We start from the raw sequence: 9,993 nt of genomic DNA on the forward strand, positions 1-9,993 counted from the left end.
AAAATGGGACTTCCAACACCTGGAAGCCCAGCCCAGCCCCACCAGCCTCCCAGACCTGAAGACAGGAGAGTAGATGAAGCCATCTGTGTGCATTTGGTTCAAGCCAGGGCTAGTTCCACCATAGCACTCAAAACACAGCATGAATCTGCTTATTCTTTGCAGCCATCCTATTAACATTTTTACAATGATTAGATTTGTCTTTCACTCCTGACAGACCTTGTACATATTGTGCTCGTCAATGTGCAGACCTTCACCTGAACCTTCTCTGCCTGCAACCTTTTCTTCAGCACTGCATAACAGATGTGCATTCCCCTGGCAGTCAGATTTTTCTTACAATTGAATTCCTTATATCATTCCATCTTGGTCTGTTTAACCCCTCTCTCTGTGCCAAGGATTTTGTCTGAGGTAGATTCCAGAATACGGCGCAGACCAGGCAGCCTTATGCAAAAGAAAAAGAGACAGTCTATGGCACCTGGGGTAGTCATGGGCTCAGATGTGGTGAAGGGGTGAAACTGTTAGAAGATTGAAGTGGGTGCTGGGAAAGGGACTCTGTGATGTTTGCTACACTCAAGAGCATCACCTCAATGGTCATTCTTGTCACTATTGCCCATGGTTCCCAGGAATGCGTGAGAGGAACACGTGATGTATTGCAGACATATGGTACCATTCTTTAAAGTGCTACAACATGCTCTGGTTAGCAGAGGAAGACTGGTGCATCTGGGCTGCACAGGCAGCCTTTGTGCCTGCCACAGTCAATCTCAGCTGGCCCTTCTCTGTAGTTTCCATCCTGGTGCCAGCCAGGGCACGGAGCAGAGGTCCCCATGGGCCATAGCTGATTGCCAGCAGACAATCTGGTTGCAGCAGTTTTACCTGCTGCTATTGCTGTAGGAAGTTCTCAGTCAAGGAAGCACTGCACACTCCCCTCTTCCACACTTCCATCCGCTATCACACATTTCCTGACTAAGCACACATTGCCTCACGTCTGCAGGCAGATCTCTAATCTTCCCCAGTACTCAGTACCCCTCTCTCCCAGGAGAGGCAGTGAGGTCTAAACCTCAGTTTTCCCACATCAAAGGAAACCTTAGGTCAGATTCTATTGGTGAATGGGATGGGCTGAGCAAATCTTCAGCGCATGAGAGCCCCTCACCTAGACTGTTCTTGCAGGATGGCACAGTACTGCAGGAGAAGAATGACACATAGCCCAAAGGTGAGATGGAGACAGGTACAACATTTATAAGTTAACATGTTAAATATGAATAAGGAAAATATGTTTTAGATCCAGAAAGTGTATTACTTAAAATCCAAGGTATTCTGGTGGCTCTGTTATACCATTTATATCACCTTATATGCGTGGAAAAGAAAAAGATATTGGAATTTTTGAACAAGGGACAAATACATTTCTGCCATCTTAAACTGAATTACCATTCTGCTACTGTATGTGCTTCAGATGCCGAAAATTTTATGAAAGTTTTGTGAAAGTGGAATTAGCAGTAGTCATGTGGAAAATTCCTTGAACTTTAAGCTTGAATGGAAACTTTAAAAGTAGCTATGAGACATAGTAACCAAATAGTTGAAGATGATTGAGAGCACTGAAAAAAAAACATAGGTGAAAAAGAAGTGCAATGGGATAGTAAAACTAATTTTATCCTTGTATGTCCTAAAAGTTGAACGTAAAACTAAATTTGTAGCTACTTATATAAAACAAATACGTCTGTTCTTCTTAACATGTAGCTATAAAACACAGAATTCGAACAGAATTTAAAAAGGCATGTACAGTGCAACTCCAGTGTATCATTTTACAGAGAAAGGGCTGAAACTAATATGTCACCTTGGGAATATCTGCAAGGTAAGTGATCTGCAAGATCATTTACTTACTGTTTCCTTGTTTACTACATTTCTCCATCATGTCTGAAAAGTTGTGGCTGTCAGGTGAGGTCCTGGGTGACAGAAAAAAGGGTCACGCAACTCCCATTTATAAGGAAGGGAGCAAGGAGAACCCTGGGAACAACAGGCCAGTGAGTCTCACCTCTGTGCCTGGGAAGATCATGGAACAGATTCTCCTGGGTGACATGCTTGATCACATGAGGAATGAGCATGTGATGCATGGGGAAGGTCCAGGGGAAGGTCATGCTTGACCAATCTGGTGGCCTTCTGTGGAGGGATGACAGCATTGGTGGACAAAGGGAAGGAGACTGATGTTATTTACCTGGACTTGAGCAAGGCCTTTGACGTGGTTCCCCACCACATCCTTATCTTCAAATTGGAGAGATGTGGATTTGATGGGTGGACCACCCAGTGGATAAGGAATTGGTTGAAAGGCCGCAGGCAAATGGTGGTTCAAGTGGAGTCCAGTAACAAGCAGCATCCCCCAGGGATCCGTCTTGGGACTGGTGCTCTTTAACATCTTTATCAATGACATCAGTGTTGGAATTGAATGCTCAGCAAGTTTGCTGATGACACCAAGCTGACCGGTGCAGTTGACACAATATGAGGAAGGGATGTCATTCAGAGGGACTTCAACAGGCTAGACTGGTGGGCCCAGGTGAATGTAAAGAGATTCAACACAGTAAAGTGCAAGGTTTTCACTTGAGCTATAGGAATCTCAGGCATATATACAGACTGGAAGGAGCAATCCTTGACAGTAGCCCTGCAGAGCTGGACCTTGGGGTCCTGGCGAATAAAAACTTAACGTGAGCCAGCAGAGTGCACTTGCAGCTCAGAAAGCCAACGGTATCATGAGCTCTATCAGAGGCGTGGCCAGCAGGGACAGGGAGGTGATGGTCCCTATCTAATCTGCTCTTGTGAGGCCCCATCTGGAGTGCTGCATCCAGGTCTGGGACCTGCAATACAAGACAGAGAGAGCTGTTGGAGAGGGTACAGAGGAGAGCCACGAAGATGATCAGAGGGCTGGAGCACCTCCCCTATGAAGACAGGCTGAGGGAGATGGGCTTGTTCAGTCTGGAGAAGGCTGCGGGGTGACCTCATTGCAGCCTTTCAGTACCTAAAGGGAGCCTACAAACAGGAGGAGAGTCAACTCTTTGAAATGGTAGGTAACAGCAGGACAAGGGGATGTGGTTTGAAGCTGAGGGAGGGAAGACTGAGGTTGGATGTCAGGAGGAAGTTCTTTACTATGATAGCGGTGAGGTGCTGGAACAGGCTGCTCAGAGAGGTTGTTGATGCCCTGTGCTCAAGGCCAGGTTGTAGAAGTGCCCTGAGCAGCCTGGTCTAGTATTAAATGGTGAGGTTGGTGGCCCTGCATGTGGCAGGGGGGTTGGAGAATCATGATCCTTGAGGTCCCTTCCAATCTAAGCCATTCTAGGATTCTACAATTCATCACAGTAAGTTTGAATCTCTCTCATAAAAATATCAAACAGTTGCTTACAGTGCTATAGAGGTTGTGAACACAGAAAATGAGAGCAAATAATTTAAAACAAATTATTAGCAGGCACGATGGCCATATCATTGTATTTATCTTGTTGGATCAATAACACACAGAGCTTTAGAACTAAAGTACGTATTGAAAGAGGAAAGGTTATAAACTTTCAGTTTGTTTTCAGATTGAAATTCATCAGCTTTGGTTTTGTAGTTCATCGAATCTGATCAGTGAGGGTAACTCTGGGATGAGCAAAAATGTGCACTTGATGTGCATGTATGTGCTGTCTTCAGCCAGAACACAGGAAGGAAACCATGACAGCAAAAGTAGGCATGGTTTTGAGGAAATCAAAGGTGATTTTTAATCCTCTAGCATATGTTCGTCTTGATTGAGGCTATACTGGAAAACCAGGGATAAACCCAAGCTGCAGCTCACAGAGTGAGTCATCCAGTCAAGGGCTTGCACCGCATCACCCTTTTGCAGAAGGACCCCTCATCTATGGACAAAAATACATCTCTAGCCACATAAAACCTTGTGTCTGCTAAAAAGTGACTGTTATTCTCTCTCCCAGTGACCACTAGGTTTGATATATATGATCATGGTGCTGAAAATCCAGATTTCCTTTTCCCATCCACAGGAATAAATGACAGAAATGACCACTTGTGGTTTATTTCATCCTTTTGTCATATACTGAGAAAGCACATGGCATTCATCCCTCTAAGCCCTCAGTAAAAAAAAGTGTGGCCCGTGCCAGCTAAAACTCGATGACTGCCAACACTACTTTATGCAGATACATGCTGCATACAAACCAGAACTTGGCATCCGTTAAGCAAGTTGAGCTACTATAAAGTCTTGAGTGACATCTGAAACAGCATCAAACGCTCAAAATGTTTCTGAATGTGACACTGACGTGCATGATTCCTAACCAGCAGCCTTCCAGGTATTGAGGAATGTTTTTAACTACTGTCACCTAAGTGCTATTCTTACTGTGACCTGTTCAGTTCTCTCTTTGTGTATTTGTGTATTCTTTTTGTTCATAAATTGCCCACTAACTTTTCTTTTAGATGACCACATTGTGCCAATTAGTAGGGAACTCAAACACAACACCAGCACAAATTCTTAAAACAGCCAAATCTTGTTCCAACTGCTTGACTATTTTATACATTATGTCCACAAAAACACACTTCAATTAGTCTCTGGCAAAGTTTTCAGTGGCTGTTTTAATGCTGCTAAATTTCCAGCCTTATCTTTTCAAGGAACAGTCCTTCATAAGTTTTCATATTCCCACTCAGTATATGCTAGCCTGTGTCATGACAGGAAAGTAGCAAAATAGTTGGCCTCGACTGCATGGTAATTCAAATAGTCATATAAATTTCCATGAAGGTCTGGTGTTCTCCAATGTCTTACACCCTTGCTCAGTTATACTTTTCTTCTCACCTCAATGTGTTAAGTTGATGTGATTGTTTGATCCCTTATTGTTTTTCCACTCATCTGAGATTTACAATCACAAATATGCTAATGTTTTTCCCATGTATCTGTTCAGATTGTGCGGATGAAATCTCTCAGTCAAAAGAGGAATACATCAAAGACGTGTTAGGTATTACGAACTAGAAATCTTTTTATCTTTATCAGTTAAACTTGATTTAAAATGTTTTTGTGAATCTGATTTGTGTTACTTGGTATCATGGGTTATGTTATGCAATATACAGGAAGCTACTTTGAGTTCACTTATCTTCACTTCAGCAAACGTTCCAGGTTTCATACCAAAGACCAGTCTTCTCTGTCGCTCTTTTAACAAAGCCCTAACCAGAACACGAGTAAGAAGGAAAATTGTACATAGGACTGGTGAATCAATGTATTTCACACTGCCAGAAAGTAAATCATTAGTCTGTTTTCAGCTAGCCTGCATATGACCCAGATCAGATTTACCCATTTGAACTTTCTAAGGTGAGGGTTAATTTGAAATGACCTCCAGAAGTTCTTCCCAACCCTTAAAGGGAGCATATACATAGGAGGGACTCTATAAAACATTATGTAAGATGTTGCTTATGTTTCATAGTATCAAAAGACAAGATAATCTGCAAAGGAGGACTGACAAGTACATCAGAACATTTACATATAAATGTCCAAATCACAGAATCACAGAATCACCCGGGTTGGAAGGGACCTCAAGGATCATGTAGTTCCAACCCCCCTGCCTAGCAGGGCCACCAAACACACACATTCAGATCAGGTTGCCCAGGACCCCGTCCAACCTGGCCTTGAACAAAACTAAGTAAAAACTTCAAAAACAGCAACAATTTAAAATTACACTGTCAGTTATATTACATCCACAGCTATTAACATTGTCATTCACATAATTTTGAGATTCTAGGGTAATGTAGAATAAAATATCCCTGATTTTTCTAGATCCAGGGCATCAAGTCCCAAAGACAACAGCCACATACTTGGAAGGATTAATGCCCATATATAGAAGATACATATATTCCATGCTGGTATTCATGAACATCTCTTCCGTGGTTCAAACTGAAAGGTTTTAGCAATATCCTTTAGGATATTCGTATGTTTTCTTCAGGGCATTTCAGGGGAATGCACCTACCAGTAACAGACTCACATCAGCCTCTGAAGGCAAGCTTTTAATTCCATTATGCTAGTTGCCACCTGTGGGTGAAACTAATATTAATTACCCCTCAAACCTTTATAACTGCAACATACAGAAGTCTTGGACTACCAGCTAGAAGCTAACTGCCTAGTTTTGGAGTCACCTGGTCTCTCATCTTGAGAGATAAATGCTGATATGTTACAGTAAGTTCTAATGCAGAATTTCCTAGTTTGCTCATTTATTTTATGTTTTTCATTGTTCATCAATAGAGTTCTACCACCTACAGTTCTAACTTTTATATCCACAACAAGCTGTGCACTGCAGATCTGCACATGCCACTGCGTGAAGCAATTTCTTAAGTTTTCCAGCTTTCTGAATCAAAATCACTGTTTTTAATTTGAAGATATTAAGATCTCCACCCTTTCAGATGTTTTCTTTCTGTATTCCCCAAGAAGAAGAGAAATAAGAAACCAGAAAGCTCTTCCACTGCTTTCAGATCCATAATCTACCAGTAGGCAAAGCAGAAACAAAACAGTAAACACATACAGAGCTTTCAAAGGTCATGCTCTGCTATACTGCCAAGCTAAGAGGTCTGCACAAGAGCTGAGAAGATCAGAAGTTCTCTCATTACTAACAATCTTAGAGGGAATTCCGACAGAGAATAGAGGAACAACAGCACAAATCCATGAAGTCTACCAAGTAAAAGGCACAGATTGAATAACTTGCAACACCATCATGCACACAGACTATACAGCTACAGAAGAGACAAAAGATCATAAATACCTTAAGGTGATTAAGATCTTCAGCGTGTTTAGTAGCAGGTAGTCATCACAGGCACTGGCACTCAGGCATGTATTTGGACACATTGAAAGACTGACTTGCAGGGAAGATCCATCTCCAGTTTAATCTCAAAGGTTACTTGCTGATCTCAGCAATGCCTACAAATAGCTTTCAGACTTTGTGAAAGAATGTTCGTCATTTGAAACTGTGTCACTCTGGGCACTGATATCTCGTGACAAAGAGCATACACATCATTTGGTACGCTCAAAATACAGCTGAGAGTGAAATAGTTGTAAAGTTACTCAAAAGAATTGTCATCCATCATGAACCCATTCTGTTTTATCCACTGCATATTTTCAGCACATTTTCAGAATTATCTTGGCCAAAAAAAAAAAAAAAACAAAAAAACCCACAGCATATTCCTAATCCTTTTTCTCTGTTGTTTCTAACAACAACTAAAAATTCTGGTTTGGTTAAGCTAAGCATGTCATTATTAAATTCTCAGAGACTTTTACAGATCTCTAAGCTATAAACTAAAGAGGCATCTTTTTATTATACTTGTCCCACCAAAAGTGAAGATTTGCAGTCTATCAAGAGTGTTTATCACTGAAGAACACCACATAAAATCAACAAACTGTATTGAAACTGTATAAGCTGGCAGCTAAAACACTCTGACTAAATAAAATACCTCCTGTGGGGAAAAACATGACACAGAAATCAGGTACAACCTTCAATCAAGGTCTGTGTAGACAATGTTATAAACATCTCTCGAGGGATCAAGAGTAGAAACAGTCATTGACTGTTACTCCAAAAATAAATTCTAACTAGTATGATATAATGAGGAGCATAGAAAGATAAAAAACTGGAGAAAATATTTTTCCATAACCAAAGCCCTTAAATTTGATTTCCCTTTCCCCATCCCACCCAACCTCCAACCAGCAATTAGTGGGCAGTACTATGTAAACATAACTGCTCATCAAAAATGTTGACAGTCTTAAGAAATGAGGGCTCTACTGCACAAGACCTGAGAGGAAGAGGTTCACTGCAGATTAGCAAACAACTCAATTCAAACTTTCATTTACTTCTTGCTTCTAAATTCTGCAAATGAATAGGGTGAGTATCAGCCTCTTCTTTTGAGGCAAATATTTTAAAATACCAAATCTTCAAATGACATTCCTTTGCATTAAATATCATGTGATATCCAAAATACCCAAAACTTAATGCTTTCTAGCTGAGTGGGTAGAGAACAGGCTGTATCAGCCTTTTAACATACATCAGAACCTCTTTCTAATGCTTCTCTTCAACACTAGTTTTTTAGTGTGTATATGTATATATATTTAAATTACGTGTTTGTGAAGAAAGTGGTCTGGCTAAAGCAGTAAGCAGTTTGCAAAGGAAACTCCAAAAACAGATCCTATGTTTAGGAGCTTAAACTTCTGCTTAGAGGGTGAGTTTAATCTCTTAATCTCTCCTTTTTTGTAGCTCTAATATTGTAAGCCTATTATGATTTTGGAAAAACCTTTTTTTCTTTTTTTTCACTTCACACAGAGAAAGAAAGACTATGTAAGTGCACCCTCTGACTTCCAAGCAGGCCAATGCAGAATTTATCCCAGTTTCAGTGCTGGAGTTTTCCACTGGGAAAAAAAAGTATCAGTCTAATCCAAGGTGTCAGGGCACAGCATAGCCTCAGCATTGAAAACTTCTGCAGCTCTGTGGAAATGTTGTCTTGTTCCCCCTGCTGTGAAATGAGCACACTTCAGCTTGGGATGACTGCTTTAAGACAGAAATTCCATGCTAGCGCCTTTATGTGACACTGGCCTATCTTTTTCTTCATATTAGTTTCTGGAAATAAAATGAGTTCTTCAGTAAGGGGCCTTGCAAGTCATGCTTTGGTGAGTAGTCCTGAAAGATTTATGTAAAGTGACAAGCAGTTCACCAGAACTAGGTGTTCTTAAGGTGCTAGCAATGCACATGACAGCACTCGGTGTGCCAGACAGGGCCTCGGGAGGAAATTCAAAGCACTGGCGTTTCATGAAGCAGGAAAAACATGCAGATGTGAGATGTGTGTAGCTTGGAGACGCTTAGACCCGTGGTGATTTTTAAACCTGTAACTCCACAGAGAATGGTACTTGCCTTTAACCTTCATCTTCCGGGCTTTGGGAAGGGCCTTCGGGAAGCACCAGCAGACAGGCAGCTGTTAGGGCCGTTAGGAGCCGTCAGTGGGCGGATGGCCGTTAGGGCCGCTGAGAGGTGCTGCCACACAGGTGGCCTCAGGTGAGGCAGAGACGTGGGTGCTGTGGGCACTGTGTGTGATGAGGGGTGGGCACGGGGCTTTGTGTGGTGAGGTGTGTGTCTCAAACCGCTGGTTGTTATCTGGGATCCACTCTTATACACAATCAATCACAGAATCACAGAATGGCCAGGGTTGGAAGGGACCTCAAGGATCATGAATCTCCGACCCCCTGCCACATGCAGGGCCACCAACCTCCACATTTAATACCAGACCAGGCTGCCCAGGGCCCCATCCAACCTGGCCTTGAACACCTCCAGGGATGGGGCATCCACAGCCTCTCTGGGCAGCTGTTCCAGCACCTCACCACTCTCTACGTGAAGAACTTCCCCCTGACATCCAACCTAAATCTTCCCTCCCTCAACTTAAAACCATTTCCCCTCATCCTACACATATCAACACTTTCAAAGAGTTGATTCCCCTCCCCTCTGTAGGCTCCCTTTAGGTATTGAAAGGCTGCAATGTGGTCACCCCACAGCCTTCTTTTCTCCAGGCAAAAAGAGAAAAGAACACTGTGGGGTGACCTCATTGCACAAGATCCAATGCACAGGCTGCTATGTATGTGTCTGTCTGTCTGTTTGTATGCAGGGGGGCATGGTCTGATCTCACAAGTGCTTGGTAATAATAGAATCACAGAATCATTGAATCAGTAAGGCTTGAAAGACCACATCCAGTCCAAATATCAACCCTTGGATGCCCACCTCTCTCAACATCTACCCTTTTCTTGAACACCTCCAGGGACAGTGATTCTACCACCTCCCTGGGCAGCCTGTTCCAATGCCTCACCATTCTTTCTGAGAATAAATTTTTCCTAACATGCAGCCTAAACTTTCCCTGATGCTACTTGAGGCCATTCCCTCTGATCCTATTGCTAGTTATTTGGGAGAAGAGGCCAATCCACACCTTGCCACACTCTTCTTTCAAGTAGTTGTAGAGAGTGATAAGGTC

Source organism: Centrocercus urophasianus, unplaced genomic scaffold, assembly GCF_019232065.1.
Source record: "Centrocercus urophasianus isolate 14NV4802_14NV808 unplaced genomic scaffold, USGS_Curo_1.0 seq_16, whole genome shotgun sequence".
In the NCBI taxonomy this organism is placed as follows: domain Eukaryota; kingdom Metazoa; phylum Chordata; class Aves; order Galliformes; family Phasianidae; genus Centrocercus; species Centrocercus urophasianus.